Source organism: Aegilops tauschii, chromosome 6 (genome assembly GCF_002575655.3).
Source record: "Aegilops tauschii subsp. strangulata cultivar AL8/78 chromosome 6, Aet v6.0, whole genome shotgun sequence".
NCBI classification, from domain to species: domain Eukaryota; kingdom Viridiplantae; phylum Streptophyta; class Magnoliopsida; order Poales; family Poaceae; genus Aegilops; species Aegilops tauschii.
In genome coordinates, this window is record NC_053040.3 from 461,572,226 (window position 1) to 461,580,193 (window position 7,968).

The following is a 7,968-nucleotide window of genomic DNA, read 5'->3' on the forward strand; positions in this document are numbered from 1 at the left end:
CACCGGTTCTTCTTGTAGAAGCAGACGTTTCTCTATGTCGACCTTGCGCCTCTGTTCACGTTCATCTCTCACCGCCTTGTCACTTTTCCTTTTTGCTTCCTTCTCTGCCAAGTCTAACTTGGCTTGCATGGCTTGCACCACCAAGCCCTTCGTTGTGATCACCTCACCAATTTGATGCGGCTTCTCCTTCTATTGTGAGCATATCCTTCGTCCTATTCCTTCCATCGAGCCGCCCCTTGCTCGACCCCTCCTAGGCTTCCTCTCACCCTTATCATCATCATCTTCAACCTCCCAAGAAGACGAGGTACTTGACCTCGCTTTCTTCGCTGGAGCAGCGTCACTCCTTCTCTTCCACTTCTCGTTGTACTCAAGCAAGTTTCAACAATGTCGAAACACACACTTCTTGCCCTTTGACTTTGTCAGTTGCTTGTACCTCTTCTGAACAATCCCGTCCTAAAACATACAATTGGAAGCTGAGCAACAGTGTTCAAATACATATAAGGTTTGATCAATATTTCCAATGTTCACAGACATGACAAACACTCACATATTCATCATTGTGGCACCACTAGGAGGCACATTCCCACTTCCTCCAAACAACCTGTTCATCGATTGCAAGCCTAAAAAAATGATGCTCCGATGACTTGTGAGGGACTTGAGTGAGCGTTAGGGTGTTCCCTTCACAAATTTGTTGTAGTCTTCCTCCTCGACATGTTTCAGATACTTTACACCGATTCGATCATTCCGGTGACCGCATCAAATATGATGCTCTCCAATGCTCGGAGCAAGGTATATCTTCATCACTCGTGTAGTTTGCTTGCCCTGACCTCTTCTTGAGGCTTGAGAAGTATCAAATTGGTCCATGTGCATCTCTCTCCTCCTCCTCCTCCTCCTCCTCCTCTCTCTCTCATCATATCCCTTGAAATGTGAAAGAGGCAAGTCAAGCGATATAGCCCAGTCAAGATCCGCCAAGTCCTCAAACCCACCTAAATCTTCCATCATGCTCAAGTAAGTGGTCGCCGACCTATTCTCAAAATTGAAAGCTGCATCACGGTATGAGAAGCACACTTGGATTCACATTCTCAATTGAACTGAACAAATCAAAACAAACGCGGGGTGGGGGGGGGGGGGGGGGGGGGATTTCTTACCTTGTCGTCGTTCCATCGAACACCTAGTGGCAGCTCGGGTTGATCACCATAATGGAGGTTGTCGAGTAGACCAGAGAGGCATTGGGAGGACCCGCATCAGCCAGAGGGGAGAATGGAGCTGCCGCGACCAACGTCTCCTTCCTGTTCTTGTTTTTCATATTTTCCAACTGGCAACGAGTGGTGCCACCCTTGAGTATTGGCGCCTTAGAGCATCTCCAGCCGCGCCCCTAACAGACCCTTCCCAGACGTTTTTTCCACGCCGGCGCTAAAAAAACGGCCCAGTCGCGCCCCCAGAAACCTCTTTTTCGCCGCCTCGGGCCGAAACTAGTGCCGGCGGACCCATCCCGAACCCGGCGCCCTGGGAGGCGCCTGGGGGCGTCGGCACAAGCGAAAAGGGCGCGTGGGTCCGCCCTGTCGGCGAGTCGAGCGCCTCTTCCCGCCGTTTCTTCCCGCTTTTCCCCCACTTCCCTCCCATTCTCTCCATTCCTCCCGCCAAGCTCCCTCCCGCTCGCCTCCCAGCCGGCCGCCATGCCACCGAAGAAGTACGTCGTCCCCCGCACCGCGGCAACCGCAACCGCCTCCGTCGCCCAGCCGAAGCAGAGGAAGCCGAGGGCGCCGCCGTCCAAGCCATCGGGCATGTCAAACGCCGAGTGGAGGGCGGAAGTTCAGCGACGGGAGGCTGTCACCGCCGACCGGCGGAACAGGGCAATCGCCAAGAAGGCCCATGACAACGCGGCGCGTGCGGCTGCGGCTTCGGCGGACCAAGCCGAGGCCGAGGCGACTCGCACGGGGATGATGAATCCACCCGGCGGCCACGCCCAGTACGCGCCCTGGGGCCAGCAAGCTGTCGACTCTCCGTCGCTGCAGCCATAGGGATACGCGCCCTCGCCGGGCTACGCCGACAGGGACGCGCACGGTGGGTTCAACCCCAACGTCACCTTCCCCCATGGACACCCGGCCCAGCGCACGCCCTCGCCCGCCTTCCCCATGGACACCTGGCCCAGCGCACGCCCTCGCCCACCTTCCCCCATGGGCTGAACGGCTGGAGATGCTCTTAGGGGGAGCCTGGATGACAAAGTAGGCTTCCGCGTCAGCGTTGGCGTTTGGTCAATGTGAGTTGCAGGGCCACCACTCAGCGTTACGCTCGCATCGATGCTACCGAAAAGACAACTAGGTGCTGCCCTAGGCGGTGTGACTACACGGTGGATATGGCTGCAGGTGCAGGACCTCGAATCAAGAATGGAATGGAAACGCCGGTCACGATAGGGTTCATGGCATCGTTGGGCGGACCGCTTTAGTGAATCCGTTAGAAGTGGATTTTTGACCCCTTAACCTTTATGTTGACGTTTCTTTTTTTGTAAAGGAATGACGTTTTAGAGAATATTCTAGAGTTTCTCTAAGACATTTTGACCCCAAAATACATATGGTAAACCAATATGCTAATTATTCAGTGGAAATATTTTTGTAAATACCTCATATACACTAGATTTTTCTCTTTGCTAACACCTAATTATAAACTAGAATTAATTACCAAGATATTTCTGACATGCAGTTTAAGGATATCATGCAAGCGTCAGAAATTAATCAAAAAAGACAAACAGTTTTTCTCCTCCAGTTTAAGAAAAAAAGGTTTAAACATATTTTAAAGGCACGGTGCATTGAAAATAAAAACTAATGTAATCTTTTAATGCATATATTATGTAAAAGAATGTGTACATATTATAATGATTTGGCGAATTGGCTTGTAATAGGTGTAAAAGTTTAGTATAAAATACAATATAGGCTCGGGCTTTGTGATGATGTCGTGCATGCATGCATTGCAGCGGTGGTGCGCAAGGGTTCATCACGCGCGACGTGACATTCGAGAACACAGCAGGGCCGACCAAGCACCAGGCGGTGGCGCTGCGGTGCGACTAGGGCATGTCCGTCTTGTACCGTTGCACCTTCGAGGGCCACCATGACACGCTATACGTGCACTCGCTTCGCCAGTTCTACCGCAGCTGCCGCGCCGCTGCCACCGTCGACTTCGTCTTTGGCATGGCCGCCGCCGTTTTCCAGAACTGCCTCCTCCTCGTAGAAGAACTCCGTCATGGCCCAGGGCCGCTTTAACACCTCGCTGGACTCCGGCTTCGCCGTTCTCGATGCACGACGACCTCCTTCAAGCCAACATGGCCAACCAGACCGACAAGGTCGTCGGCACGCAGACCTTCTTGGGGCGGCTGCGGAAGGCGTACTCGCTGGTGGTGTTCATGCTGTCCTACATCGGCACTATGGTGTGACCCGAGGGGCGGCTCGCGTGGGACAACAACCAGTCCATGGTCGACACACTCTACTACAGGGAGTACATGAACATGGGGCCCGACGCTGGCATCGGCGGCAAGGTGAGGTGGCCGTGCAACCACGTAACAATGAGCCTGGCCGAGGCCAACAACTTCACTGTGGCGCAGTGATAACCCACAAGTATAGGGGATCAATTGTAGCCTCTTTCGATAAGTAAGAGTGTCGAACCCAACGAGGAGCTAAAGGTAGAACAAATATTCCCTCAAGTTCTATCGACCACCGATACAACTCTACGCACGCTTGACGTTCGCTTTACCGAGAACAAGTATGAAACTAAAAGTACTTTGTAGGTGTTTTTTGGATAGGTTTGCTAGAAAGTAAAGAGCGAGTAAATAAAAGCTAGGGGCTGTTTAGATGAAGACACAACTAAATTAGTTTTAGTAAAGAGCTTTTTGTCATGAGAAAGTTATTTGTCCCTAGGCAATCGATAACTAGACCGGTAATCATTATTGCAATTTTATCTGAGGGAGAGGCATAAGCTAACATACTTTCTCTACTTGGATCATGTGCACTTATGATTGGAACTCTAGCAAGCATCCGCAACTACTAAAGATCATTAAGGTAAAACTCAACCATAGCATTAAAGCATCAAGTCCCCTTTATCCCATACGCAAACAACCTACTTACTCGGGTCTGTGCTTCTGTCACTCACGCCACCCACCATAAGCAAATCATGAACATATTGCAAACCCTACAACGGGAATCCCTCACGCTTGCGCGACACGGAGAGCACCATAGGACAGCACCAATAATAAAACATGCAACTCAAACCAATCTTGATCATCAAATAACCCATAGGACAAAACAGATCTACTCAAACATCATAGGATAGCCATACATCATTGGGAAATAATATATAGCGTTGAGCATCATGTTTAAGTAGAGATTACAACGGGTAAGAGAGAGGTTACACCGCTGCATAGAGGGGGGAAGAGTTGATGATGATGGCGGTGAAGTTGTTGGTGAAGATTGGGGTGATGATGATGGCTACGGCGGCGTTCCGGTGCCACCGGAAGAGAAGGGGAGAGGGGGCCCCTTCGTCTTCTTCTTCCTTAACCTCCTCCCTAGATGGGAGAAGGGTTTCCCCTCTGGTCCTTGGCCTCCATGGCGTGGGAGGGGCGAGAGCCCCTCTGAGATTAGATCTATCTCTCTGTTTCTCTCTGTTTCTGCGTTCTCTTCTGCTGCCCTTTCACCGTTTCATATATATATGGAGATCCGTAACTCCGATTGGACTGAAACCTTCGTCGTGATTTTTTTTACCAAAAATTAGCTTTCTTGCGGCCGAAGAAGGGCATCAACCGCCTTACGGGTGGCCCACGAGGATCAGGGGCGCGCCCAGGGGGGCAGGGGCGCCCCCCTGCCTCGTGGCCACCTCGGGCACCGTCTCGCGTGGATTTTTCTTCCGGAATTTTCCAAATATTCCAAAAATAAGCTCCATCCGTTTTTATCCCATTTGGATTCCGTTTGATATGGATATTCTGCGAAACATAAAACATGCAACAAACAGGAACTGGCACTGGGCACTGGATTAATATGTTAGTCTCAAAAATAGTATAAAAAGTTGCCAAAAAGTATATGAAAGTTGAATAATTTTCGCATGGAACAATCAAAAATTATAGGTACGACGGAGACGTATCAGCATCCCCAAGCTTAATTCCTGCTCGTCCTGCTATCTAGCATAATCTTGATCATATGTCTAATCATGGCATGAATATTAAGACACGAGTGATTCAAAGCAATAGTCTATCCTTTGACATAAAAACAATAATACTTCAAGCATACCAACCAAGAAATTATGTCTTATTGAAATAACATAGCCAAAGAAAGCTCATCCCTACAAAATCATATAGTCTGGCTATGCTCCATCTTCACCACACAAAATATTCACATCATGCACAACCCCGATGACAAGCCAAGCAATTGTTTCATACTTTTGACGTTTCTCAAACCTTTTCAACTTTCACGCAATACATGAGCGTGAGCCATGGACATAACACTATAGGTGGAATATAATATGATGATGGGGGTTATGTGGAGAAGACAAAAAAGGAGAAAGTCTCACATCGACGCGGCTAATCAACGGGCTATGGAGATGCCCATCAATTGATGTCAATGTGAGGAGTAGGGATTGCCATGCAACGGATGCACTAGAGCTATAAGTGTATGAAAGCTCAAACTGAAACTAAGTGGGTGTGCATCCAACTTGCTTGCTCATGAAGACCTAGGGCATTTGAGGAAGCCCATTGTTGGAATATACAAGCCAAGTTCTATAATGAAAATTCCCACTAGTATATGAAAGTGATAACTCAAGAGACTCCCTATATGAAGAACATGGTGCTACTTTGAAGCACAAGTGTGGTAAAAGGATAGTAACATTGCCCCTTCTATCTTTTTCTCTCATTTTTTGTTTTCTTTTTTTTCCTTCTTTTTTTGGGCCTTCTCTTTTTTGCCCTTTCTCTCTCTTTTTTTTATTTTTTTCGTCCGGAGTCTCACCCGACTTGTGGGGGAATCATAGTCTCCATCATCCTTTCCTCACTAGGGCAATGCTCTAATAATGATGATCATCACATTTTTATTTACTTATAGCTCGATATCTAGAACAAAGATATGACTCTATATGAATGCCTCCGGCGGTGTACCGGGATGTGCAATGATCTAGCGTAGCAATGGCATCAAAAAAACGGACAAGCCATGAAAACATCATGCTAGCTATCTTACGATCATGCAAAGCAATATGACAATAAATGTTCAAGTCATGTATATGATGATGATGGAAGTTGCATGGCAATATATCTCGGAATGGCTATGGAAATGCCATAATAGGTAGGTATGGTGGCTGTTTTGAGGAAGATATAATGAGGTTTATGTGTGATAGAGTGTATCATATCACGGGGTTTGGATGCACCGGCGAAGTTTTCACCCACTCTCGAAGTGAGAAAGGGCAACGCATGGTACCGAAGAGGCTAGCAATGATGGAAGGGTGAAAGTGCGTATAATCCATGGACTCAACATTAGTCATAAAGAACTCACATACTTATTGCAAAAGTCTATTAGCTATCGAAACAAAGTACTACGCGCCTGCTCCTAGGGGGATAGATTGGTAGGAAAAGACCATCGCTCGTCCCCGACCGCCACTCATAAGGAAGACAATCAATAAACACCTCATGCTCCAACTTCGTTACATAACGGTTTACCATACGTGCATGCTACGGGACTTGCAAACCTCAACACAAGTATTTCTCAATTTCACAATTACTCAACTAGCACGACTCTAGTATCACCACCTTTATATCGCAAAACTATTGCAAGGAATCAAACATATCATATTCAGTGATCTACAAGTTTTATGTAGGGTTTTATGACTAACCATGTGAATGACCAGTTCCTGTCATCTCTCTAAATAGATATAAGTGAAGCACGAGAGTTTAATTCTTCTACAAAAGATATGCCCACGCTCTAACAAATATAAGTGAAGCAAAAGAGCATTCTACAAATGACGGTTGTCTATGTAAAGAGAAACAGGCAATCCAAGCTTCAAATGATATAAGTGAAGCACATGAAGCATTCTATAAAGTCATACTCAAAAGATATAAGTGAAGTGCAATGAGCATTCTATAAATCAACCAAGGACTATCTCATACCAGCATGGTGCATAAAAGAAAAGTGAAAACTAAATGCAAAAGACGCTCCAAGATTTGCACATATCACATGAATGAAATGAATCCGAAAACATACCGATATTTGTTGAAGAAAGAGGGGATGCCCTCCGGGGCATCCCCAAGCTTAGAGGCTTGAGTCTCCTTGAATATTTACTTGGGGTGCCTCGGGCATCCCCAAGCTTGAGCTCTTGCCTCTCTTCCTTCTTCTCACATCGAAATCTTCTCGATCATCGAACACTTCATCCACACAAAACTTCAACAAAAAACTCGGTAAGATCCGTTAGTATAATAAAGTAAATCACTACTCTAAGTACTGTTGCAAACCAATTCATATTTTGTTTTTGCATTGTGTCTACTGTAATATAACTTTTTCATGGCTTAATCCACTGATATAAATTGATAGTTTCATCAAAACAAGCAAACTATGCATAAAAAACAGAATCTGTCTAAAACAGAACAGTCTGTAATAATCTGAACATTCACCATACTTCTGATACTTGAACAATTCTGCCAAAATTAGGAAACATAAACAATTTGTATAGAAAGACAGTGCAAAAAGAATCAGAACCATTTGATGTTCCAGTAAAAAATTAAAAATCGCGCACTACAGCCAAAGTTTCTGTCCTGCACCGTACAAACCAACAAGTATTGTAAACATCCTAAAGGCAAACCTTGGCACATTATTTTTATAATACAATGGAATTGTACAAGGGTATAATTATTTTTGTTGAAAAGTTTCTGTAATCAAGATTCATAAAGTTGCCGTGAGCATGAACAAAGTTCAAGGAGCTCTCCCACTTCAACAATGCTTGTCTTTCTCA

General features: G+C 46.3%; 1 pseudogene; it reads left to right on the plus strand.

Moving 5' to 3' along the window:
• The first annotated feature begins 2,960 nt into the window (after positions 1 to 2,960).
• Positions 2,961 to 3,598, plus strand: LOC141026186 (probable pectinesterase/pectinesterase inhibitor 32; annotated as a pseudogene).
• The last annotated feature ends 4,370 nt before the right edge of the window (positions 3,599 to 7,968 follow it).